The sequence below is a fragment of the Schistocerca nitens genome, chromosome 7 (assembly GCF_023898315.1).
Source record: "Schistocerca nitens isolate TAMUIC-IGC-003100 chromosome 7, iqSchNite1.1, whole genome shotgun sequence".
In the NCBI taxonomy this organism is placed as follows: Eukaryota; Metazoa; Arthropoda; class Insecta; order Orthoptera; family Acrididae; genus Schistocerca; species Schistocerca nitens.
The window spans coordinates 360481212-360489433 of NC_064620.1; the positions used below are offsets into that span (position 1 = coordinate 360481212).

Consider the following 8222-nt stretch of genomic DNA (forward strand, 5'->3'; position numbering starts at 1 on the left):
ATTAAGATCAAATGAGGCAAAAGTGATAGATAACATTCCATCAGTATAAAACTATTGGGGAAAGTGGCAACGAAACGACTGTTCAAGTTGCTGTGTAGGATGTATAAGTCTGGCGACATACCATCTGACTTTCGGAAAAGCATCGTCCACACAATTTCGAAGACTGCAAGAGCTAACAAGTGCGAGAATTATCGTACAATCAGCTTAACATCTCATGCATCCAAGTTGCTCACAAGAATAATATACACAACAATGGAAAAGAAAAATGAGGCTGCGCTAGATGATGATCAGTGTAGCTTTAGGAAAGGTAAAGGCACGAGAGAGACAATTCAGACGTTGCGGTTAATAATGCAAGCAAGACTAATGATAAATGAAGACATGTTCATAGGATTTGTCGATCTTGAAAAAGCTTTCGGAAATGTAAAATGGTTCAAGATGTTTGAAATTCTGAAAAAAAGTAGGGGTAAGCTATAGGGAGAGATGGGTCATATATAATATGGACTACAGCCAAGAGGGAATAATAAGAGCGGACGACCAAGAACGAATTGCTCGTATTAAAATGGGTGTATGACAAGGATATAGCCTTTTGCCCTTACTCTTCAATCTGTACATCGAGGACGTAATGATGGAAACAAAAGAAAGGATCAGGAATGGACTTAAAATTCAAGGTGAAACGGTATCATTGATTGCTATCTTGAGTGAACGTGAAGGAGAATTACATGATCTGCTGACCGGAATTAACAGTCTAATGAGTACAGAGTATGGACTGAGAGCAAATCGAAGAAAGACGAAGGTAATGAGAAGTAGTAGAAATGAGAATAGCGATAAACTTAACATCAGGATTGATGGTCACTAAGTAGATGAATTTGAGGAATTCTACTACCTAGGCAGCAAAATAACCAATGACGGACGAAGCAAGGAGGACATCAAAAGCAGACTAGCAACGGCAAGAAGGGAATTCCTGGCCAAGAGAAATTTACTAATATAAAAAAATAATTTGAGGAAGAAAATTCTGAGAATGTACGTTTGGAGTACAGCATTGTATGGTAGTGAAACATGAGCTGTGGGAAAACCGGAACAGAAGAGAACTGAAGCATTTGATATGTGGTGCTACAGACGGATAATGAAAATTAGGTGGACTGATAAAGTAAGGAATGGGGAGGTTCTGCGCGGAATCGGAGAAGACAGGAACATGTGGAAAACACTAATAAGGAGAAGGAACAGGATTATAGGACATCTGTTAAGACATGAGGGAATGATTTCCGTGGTGCTAGAGGGAGCTGTATAGGGCAAAAACTGTAGAGCAAGACAGAGACTGCATTCAGCAAATAATTGAGGACGTAGGTTGCAAGTGCTACTCTGAGATGTTAGCACAGGAGACGAATTCGTGGCGGGTCGTACCAAATCAGTCAGAAGACTGATGACCAAAAAATAAAAATGAAAAGTAAGTTGTGCTTACATTCTTGTTAGAGAAAACAATTTTTATCGCAGGGTTAACTGAAGCCACCTTGCAATTTTATGAGATAGAGTGTGTGTATAAATTCCCAAACAAACATCTGCGACCTGTAGAGGGGAGTGATTAAATATTATTTTCAGTAAGAAACCATGTCGAGAGAAGTACTGTTCCCATCCGATGACGGTTTAAAATCAGATCTTGAACTGATCCACTTCTGCTTGAGGAATTGAATCAGGTGTGACACAGTGCAGTTATTAGGTAACAATTCGAAGGGAAATGATTCGAAATATCCATTATGTGTTTACTTATTTCAAAACAAACAAAACAAACCAGCGCATTGGTCATAGTGACCACCAACGTTGTTAAAAACGTCATCTTGTGTACGTTATGGCACTCCAGGACAAGCAACTCTTCCCTTCAGTACATGCGAATGCGTTACACATCATGATTTAAACCCTCGTAGAACGGATACAGTATGTTTCCGGGCATGGGTTCCTATTCAAAATATTATGCACTCACAACCCTCTTACAAGTCGTAGAAGTTTGCAACGGGATTTTCCGAACAGCTCGTATAACTATGTTTTGTGAATTATTGCCATAGCGGACATAGCCTTATGAGTTCTATTAATAACAGAATTGGTAATAATGTCACCACCCAAGCAGATGTTTGTATTACGAAAGCAGTATTAATGATTTAATTTGCAGTGAAGATGGAAATTTATTTCGTTGAATTATCGTCTGTATGTAGAGTATGGCGACTTTGTTTTGGCAAATAACTCTACTGTTATTTTGCACAGGGCAATGCATTTTTGATGGAAGGTGTTATGTTCAGAAACCCACAATTTAGTATGTGAGGGGTACATTTCGTACGCCTTGTGTAACGATATCACAAGAAGTCAGTAAAATAGTTGAATGGTGTCTCATTTTACACTCGTACTGCCAAAATATTCACGGCTAGTAGTGTATTAAGCACGTGCACGTAAGGTGACACGTATATATATATATATATATATATATATATATATATATATATATATATATATTTATATATATATATATTTATATATATATATATATATATATATATATATATATATATATATAAGTGTATTAAGTACGTGCACGTAAGGTGACACGTTATATATATACTCCCTCTTGTCAGCTGTTATACGTCAAACTCCGAAATCACGTTAACAGAGAGGAAGTTTATTGTTTTTTGCTCGTGTAGCTTAGTGTTTCATCATGGTAGTATTATTCAGTGAAAGCAGCGAATGTAACCACTAACGAAATGCCTGAAATTGTGCCTGCGACCACAGTTGCTGCTTCTATTGTTATAAATTGGGACAACAACCAATAGCGATGTTGTTCAAGACGTAACATAAAGGATGGACCCCGTATCCACAGACAAATTTTCAGGGGTTGTTCAGGGATACCTTCAGAGTATTTTGGTGTGTGAATGCAGTGGAAGAGCGACATAAAAACGCTATTCTTATCTGTCCACAGCAATGGCAACATCATCGCAGTGCAAAGTTTCGTCTGAAGGTTGCTGCGTTACTCTGTGTTATGCAGTGTGTGGTATACATTTTGGTTACTGCATATTACACGCTTTTTCACTTATGTGATCTCATTTTCAAAGAAACCAAGGCGACTGAGGTAAAAAAAAAATTACATTACTACACTGCAATTAGACAGTGGGTCGCTTGTACTAAAATACTCATGAGGTATCCCTTCAACAAGCTCGTACAGACTTCGAGTAGATTTGAAAAACGAAATAGTATCCAACCTGTTTTTGTCTTCAGATACGTGAAGGAGGGAATTAAATTAGGAAATGAGACACTTAAAGAAGTAGATGAGTTTTGCTATTTGGGGAGCAAAATAACTTGTGATGGCTGAAGTAGAGACGATATAAAATGTACACTGCCAACGGAGAGGAAAGCGTTTCTGAAGAAGAGAAACATCAAGTATATATTTAAATGTCAGAAAGTCGTTTTTGAAAGTTTCTGTATGGAGTGAAGCCATGTACGGAAGTGAAACATGGACGATAACTAGTTTAGACAAGAAGAGAATAGAAGATTTTAAAATGTGGTTCTACAGAACAATGCTGAAGATTAGATGGGAGGATCACGTAACGAATGAGGAGGTACTGAATAGAACTGGGGAGAAGAGGAATTTCTGGTACAACTTGACTAGAAGAAGGGATCGGTTGGTAGGACATGTTCTGAGGTATCAAGGGATCACCAATTTTGTGTTGGAGGGGGGGGGGGGAGGGCAGCGTGGAGGGTAAAAATCGTAGAGGGAGACGGAAGAGTTGAATAAACTAAGCAGATTCAGAAGGATGTAGGTTGTAGTAGTTACTTGGAGATGAAGAAGCTTGCGCATGATAGGGTAGCATGGAGGGCTGCATCAAACCATTCTCTGGAGTGAAGACCACAATAACAACAGCACCTGAATGCTTCTTAAAGGTAAAGAACCTGCTGTCGAACAAATGTATCAATGGGTGCTAGTCGAAATTTTTTGACGCAATACATTTTAAATATACTAAACCCTTAACTCGGATATACTGACGACTTGACGCATACAAAGTAAGTACTTTGTTAAAACAAAGTAGTTTTACATATTATTGTAGAATGTTCTCAAATTTTTTATCATCGACTGCAAGACACATCTGCAGTCGCCGCTGGAGAGATAGAAGAATAGATGAAAGTATATTTGGTGGTATTCCGTTGCATGCTGTGGCGTTCGACGGCGCATATCGTCTGCCGTAAATGAGGGCTTCATTTCGTATTTTAGAATTCCCCATAGAAAGAAACCAAGACGAGTTAAATCAGCGGATCTGTCTGCCCATTATACTGCAGCATTGCAATCTATCCAACGATCAGTAAACTTTTCGTTCAATATTTGCGCTGCAACATGCAAAGAGTGAGCCGGACAGCCGTCATTCGGGAATCACATACACTGCCGATTATCCATTTGTACCTCTTCTAGAAGAACAGGACTATATTCCCATTGAACACTCCTGGGATGAAGTAGGCTCAAAATGGGTCTGAGCACTATGGGACTTAACTTCTGAGGTCATCAGTCCCTTAGAACTTAGAACTACTTAAACCTAACTAACCTAAGGACATCACACACACCCATGACCGAGGCAGGATTCGACCCTGCGACCACAGCGGTCGCGCGGTTCCAGACTGTAGCGTCTAGAACCGCTCGGCCACTCTGGCCGGCGATGAATTAGGGGCTCACAATGAAAATTCCTATGGTCCGCGCCATATGTCTACGCACCACCGCCGTCGGTGTATTACTTGACGAAGCCATCGTGGATTTTCAGCACAGTGCTGCCCGTTACATAAATTTACATTACCGTAGTTCGTCAACGGTGCTTCGTACGTTAAGAACAGACGTTCAAAAAACAGTTCGGTCTCCCAGGTGCTAAGTGACAAACAGACGGAACACTATTTGACGTTGAGAATCACGTCATCCGAGTGGTGGGGCAGATGTAAATTTGGAATTTATGTCGACGCAAGATGCGCAAGACACTTATCTGTGTGATCACACATTCCTTGGCAGTACTTCTCATGCTACCGTGTGGATTGAAATGTGTCGTAGTCAGAACAACTTCTTCAGTCTCGATTCTTGCCCACTTGCGGAAATGGAAAGTGCTCTTCATGTGCGGTTTTCACTGAATGAATTAGTAATTAGAGGCTCCTACTCCCTCCAATAAAAAGATTGTAATAATACAAATTACGTGTATTTTTTGTGCAAATATTCAAATTTAAGTGCCTCAATGTCTGCTGACTCTGACAAACTAAAAGTAGGGTAAATTAGAATGTCATTGTTGTTTGCTGCAGGATTCTAGTGCGAGTCGTTTACAAGATATCGCAATTTGAAAAGTTTCGACACCAACACTTTATTGTGCCACTCATCCTGTGTAGTTCCTAGGTACTATATTGTTATGCTTGCTTACAGATTGCACTGCGACTGCTAATTAGTTAGTGTGTGTGACAGTCCAAGCAGTAGGTCGTGAGTGGATGATGCTATTTATTTTCCAGTGTTGAGAAAACCGACATGTTGATTGTGTATGGCGAATGTAGAAAGAATGCAGTGCGTTCTTGTACGGTATATGCAGCAAGGTATCCCAATCGACATCAACATTGTCTGCACTTATTTATCAGCCTCTTCGTCCAGTGAAGTGAAAGTGGTAGTGTAGCACCTAGACAACGTAACAGAAAAAAGAAGTGACAAGGGGACAGGGAGAAATAATAATGTTCTTGAAACTTCCTGGTAGATTAAAACTGTGTGCCTTACCGTGACTCGAACTCGGGACCTTTGCCTTTCGCGGGGAAGTGCTCTACAAACTGAGCTACCCAAGCACTACTCACGTCCCGTCCTCACAGCTTTAATTCCGCCAGTACTTCGTCTCCTACCTTCCAAACTTCACAGAAGCTCTCCTGCGAACGTTGCAGAAGTAGCACTCCTCGAAGAAAGGATATTGCGGAGACATGGCTTAGCCACAGCCTATAATAATTCTAATAATGTTCTTGCTCCTGGCACAGTTGATCCACACGTTAAATCCCGAGCAATCGTACGAGGATGTGGTATGAATCAAGAAAGGGTCCTATGCATTCTTCATTGACATAGGGTACCTCCCTATACATCTCTTTTAAGGGCTGCATGGAAACTATTATGAGACTCGTGTTAACTTATATACGTGGCCATTAAGACAGAATACTCGAGATATATGAGGTATGTTGTTCAGTGAAGAGGCCTCATTCACCAGTCATGGGCAGGTAAACCGCCGAAACATGCACTATTGGTCTGCTGACAATGCCCCTTGCCATCGGCAAGTGGAATGTCAGCGTCCATGGAGTGCAAACTCGTGGTATGATATAGTGATTTATCGGCTCATATTCCCGTTTTTAATAGACGGAACACTGTATGTGCCCAAGTATCGCAGCTTTCTAACAGATCCTCTTCTACAGGTGCTAGAAGACGTCTCTCTGCAGACTTGGAGGAACCTGTGGTGCCATCATGGTGGCTGTAAGGCATGTCTTCACGAATTGTTTCCAAATCTCTGGATTGGGTGCATAGGTCGTGAACCTTGGCCAGGATGTTCCCCAGATTTGACGCCTGTAGGCTTTTTTCCGCAGGGAAAGCTGAAAGCCACTGTCTACAAGGACATACCAACTACACTTTATGATATGCAATGGCGTATTACAGCAGCCTGTCCCGAAATCTCCGCTGAAATGCTAACACCTGTGCGGCAGTCGTTCCATACCAGACTGGATGCGTGGACTGCCGCTGCCGGTGGTCATTTTGAACACACCCTGTGATGGTCAGTTGTCTCGTTACTGGGCAGAATCCATATAACTACTGTATGCACCTGTGTTGTTCCGTATTATGTGCTACCACAGATACTGTACAAGTGTAGGTGTAGCAAATGTTCGTAAAAGACTAGCACTAGAATCCTTCAACAAGCACCACCGGATTCTAATTTATCCTACTGTTAGTTTGTTAATGCCAATAAGCGTTGTTACACTTAAAACTGTGTATGTTTGCACAGAAATCATTCTACGTTTGTTACAATCTGTTCAAAAATGGTTGAATGGCTCTGAGCACTATGGGACATAACTTCTGAGGTCATCAGTCCTCTAGAACATAGAACTACATAAACCTAACTAACCTAAGGACATCACAAACATCCATGCCCGAGGCAGGATTCTAACCTGCGACCGTAGCTGTCTGGCGGTTCCAGACTGTAGCTCCTAGAACCGCTCGGGCACCGCGGCCGGCTTACAATCTGTTGATTACCTACCAATCCATTCTGTGAAATCCGCACATCAATATCACTTTGAATTTCTGCAATATTTGCGATGCAAGATTTTAGGTGATTCACCCTGTATGCCGTAACAAAACATCGAATAGTCATGGTAGTAATGACGATACGCCGAAATTGCAGAATAAAAACTATTTGTCAAAAACTAAACCCATAAACTGTATGTGTTCTCAACACACCTTGTGGTTTGCTGTGTTAAATATTTATATATACGTACCTTATGATTGCTTGATGATGAAGGACGCTCTTTCGCAACCGATAGTGTATGTCGTGGCTTAAATCTTCTGAACTGTGTATATTTTGGATAGAGTGTGTTCCGAACGAAGAAGATTTCGTGTGTGAGACACTGTCGCTTAGGCTCCGAAGGTTTCTGCTCAGCAAATCGAGTTGGTTGCGCAGCTGAACCATCAGGCTGATGTTGAAGGAGTCGGCAGCCATGGTCGCGATACACTTGATGAAGACAATGTAGGCGCAGTAGAGCCACGTGGCCGCGAAGGCGAGCGGCTGCGTCGCATCGTACGGCAGCGCCAGGATATACGGCAGCCCTTCAGCGCTGATGGGTGTAGCGGTGTACACGATGCCTATGAAGACGCCCGACAACAGGTAGGCGGAAACGACCCGCCGTATGGAGCGTCGTCTGAGGTGAAGCAGCCGCAAGTCGTCGGCGCTGAGGAACTCGCCGAAGTCGCAGCGCTCCTGCAAACAATCACATACCCTCTGCACACGTACACGCTATGGGCGAGATGCTACAGTACTGGTTAATGAAACCTGCTCAGTGTCAATTGAAACTACAGCTTACAATAACAGTCACAATTTATTTCAGTTTGTTCACTGCACCGTGTCGTCTTAGTTACAGCTGAGTGTTTACGCTAATACAGCAGAGCACCGTTTCTACGTTTAGCCAACAATGATAGATACATTACTGTGAATAAA

At 41.8% G+C, this 8222-nt stretch overlaps 1 protein-coding gene across 1 annotated transcript in view; it reads right to left on the reverse strand.

Moving 5' to 3' along the window:
- Window positions 1-7517, reverse strand: part of LOC126195043 (odorant receptor Or2-like) — a 235424-nt gene extending 227907 nt beyond the window's left edge. The window contains exon 1 of the mRNA XM_049933489.1: window positions 7507-7517. The gene's annotated coding sequence lies outside the window, so the exon portion shown is untranslated. The remainder of the gene's footprint in view (window positions 1-7506) is intronic.
- Window positions 7518-8222: the final 705 nt, after the last annotated feature.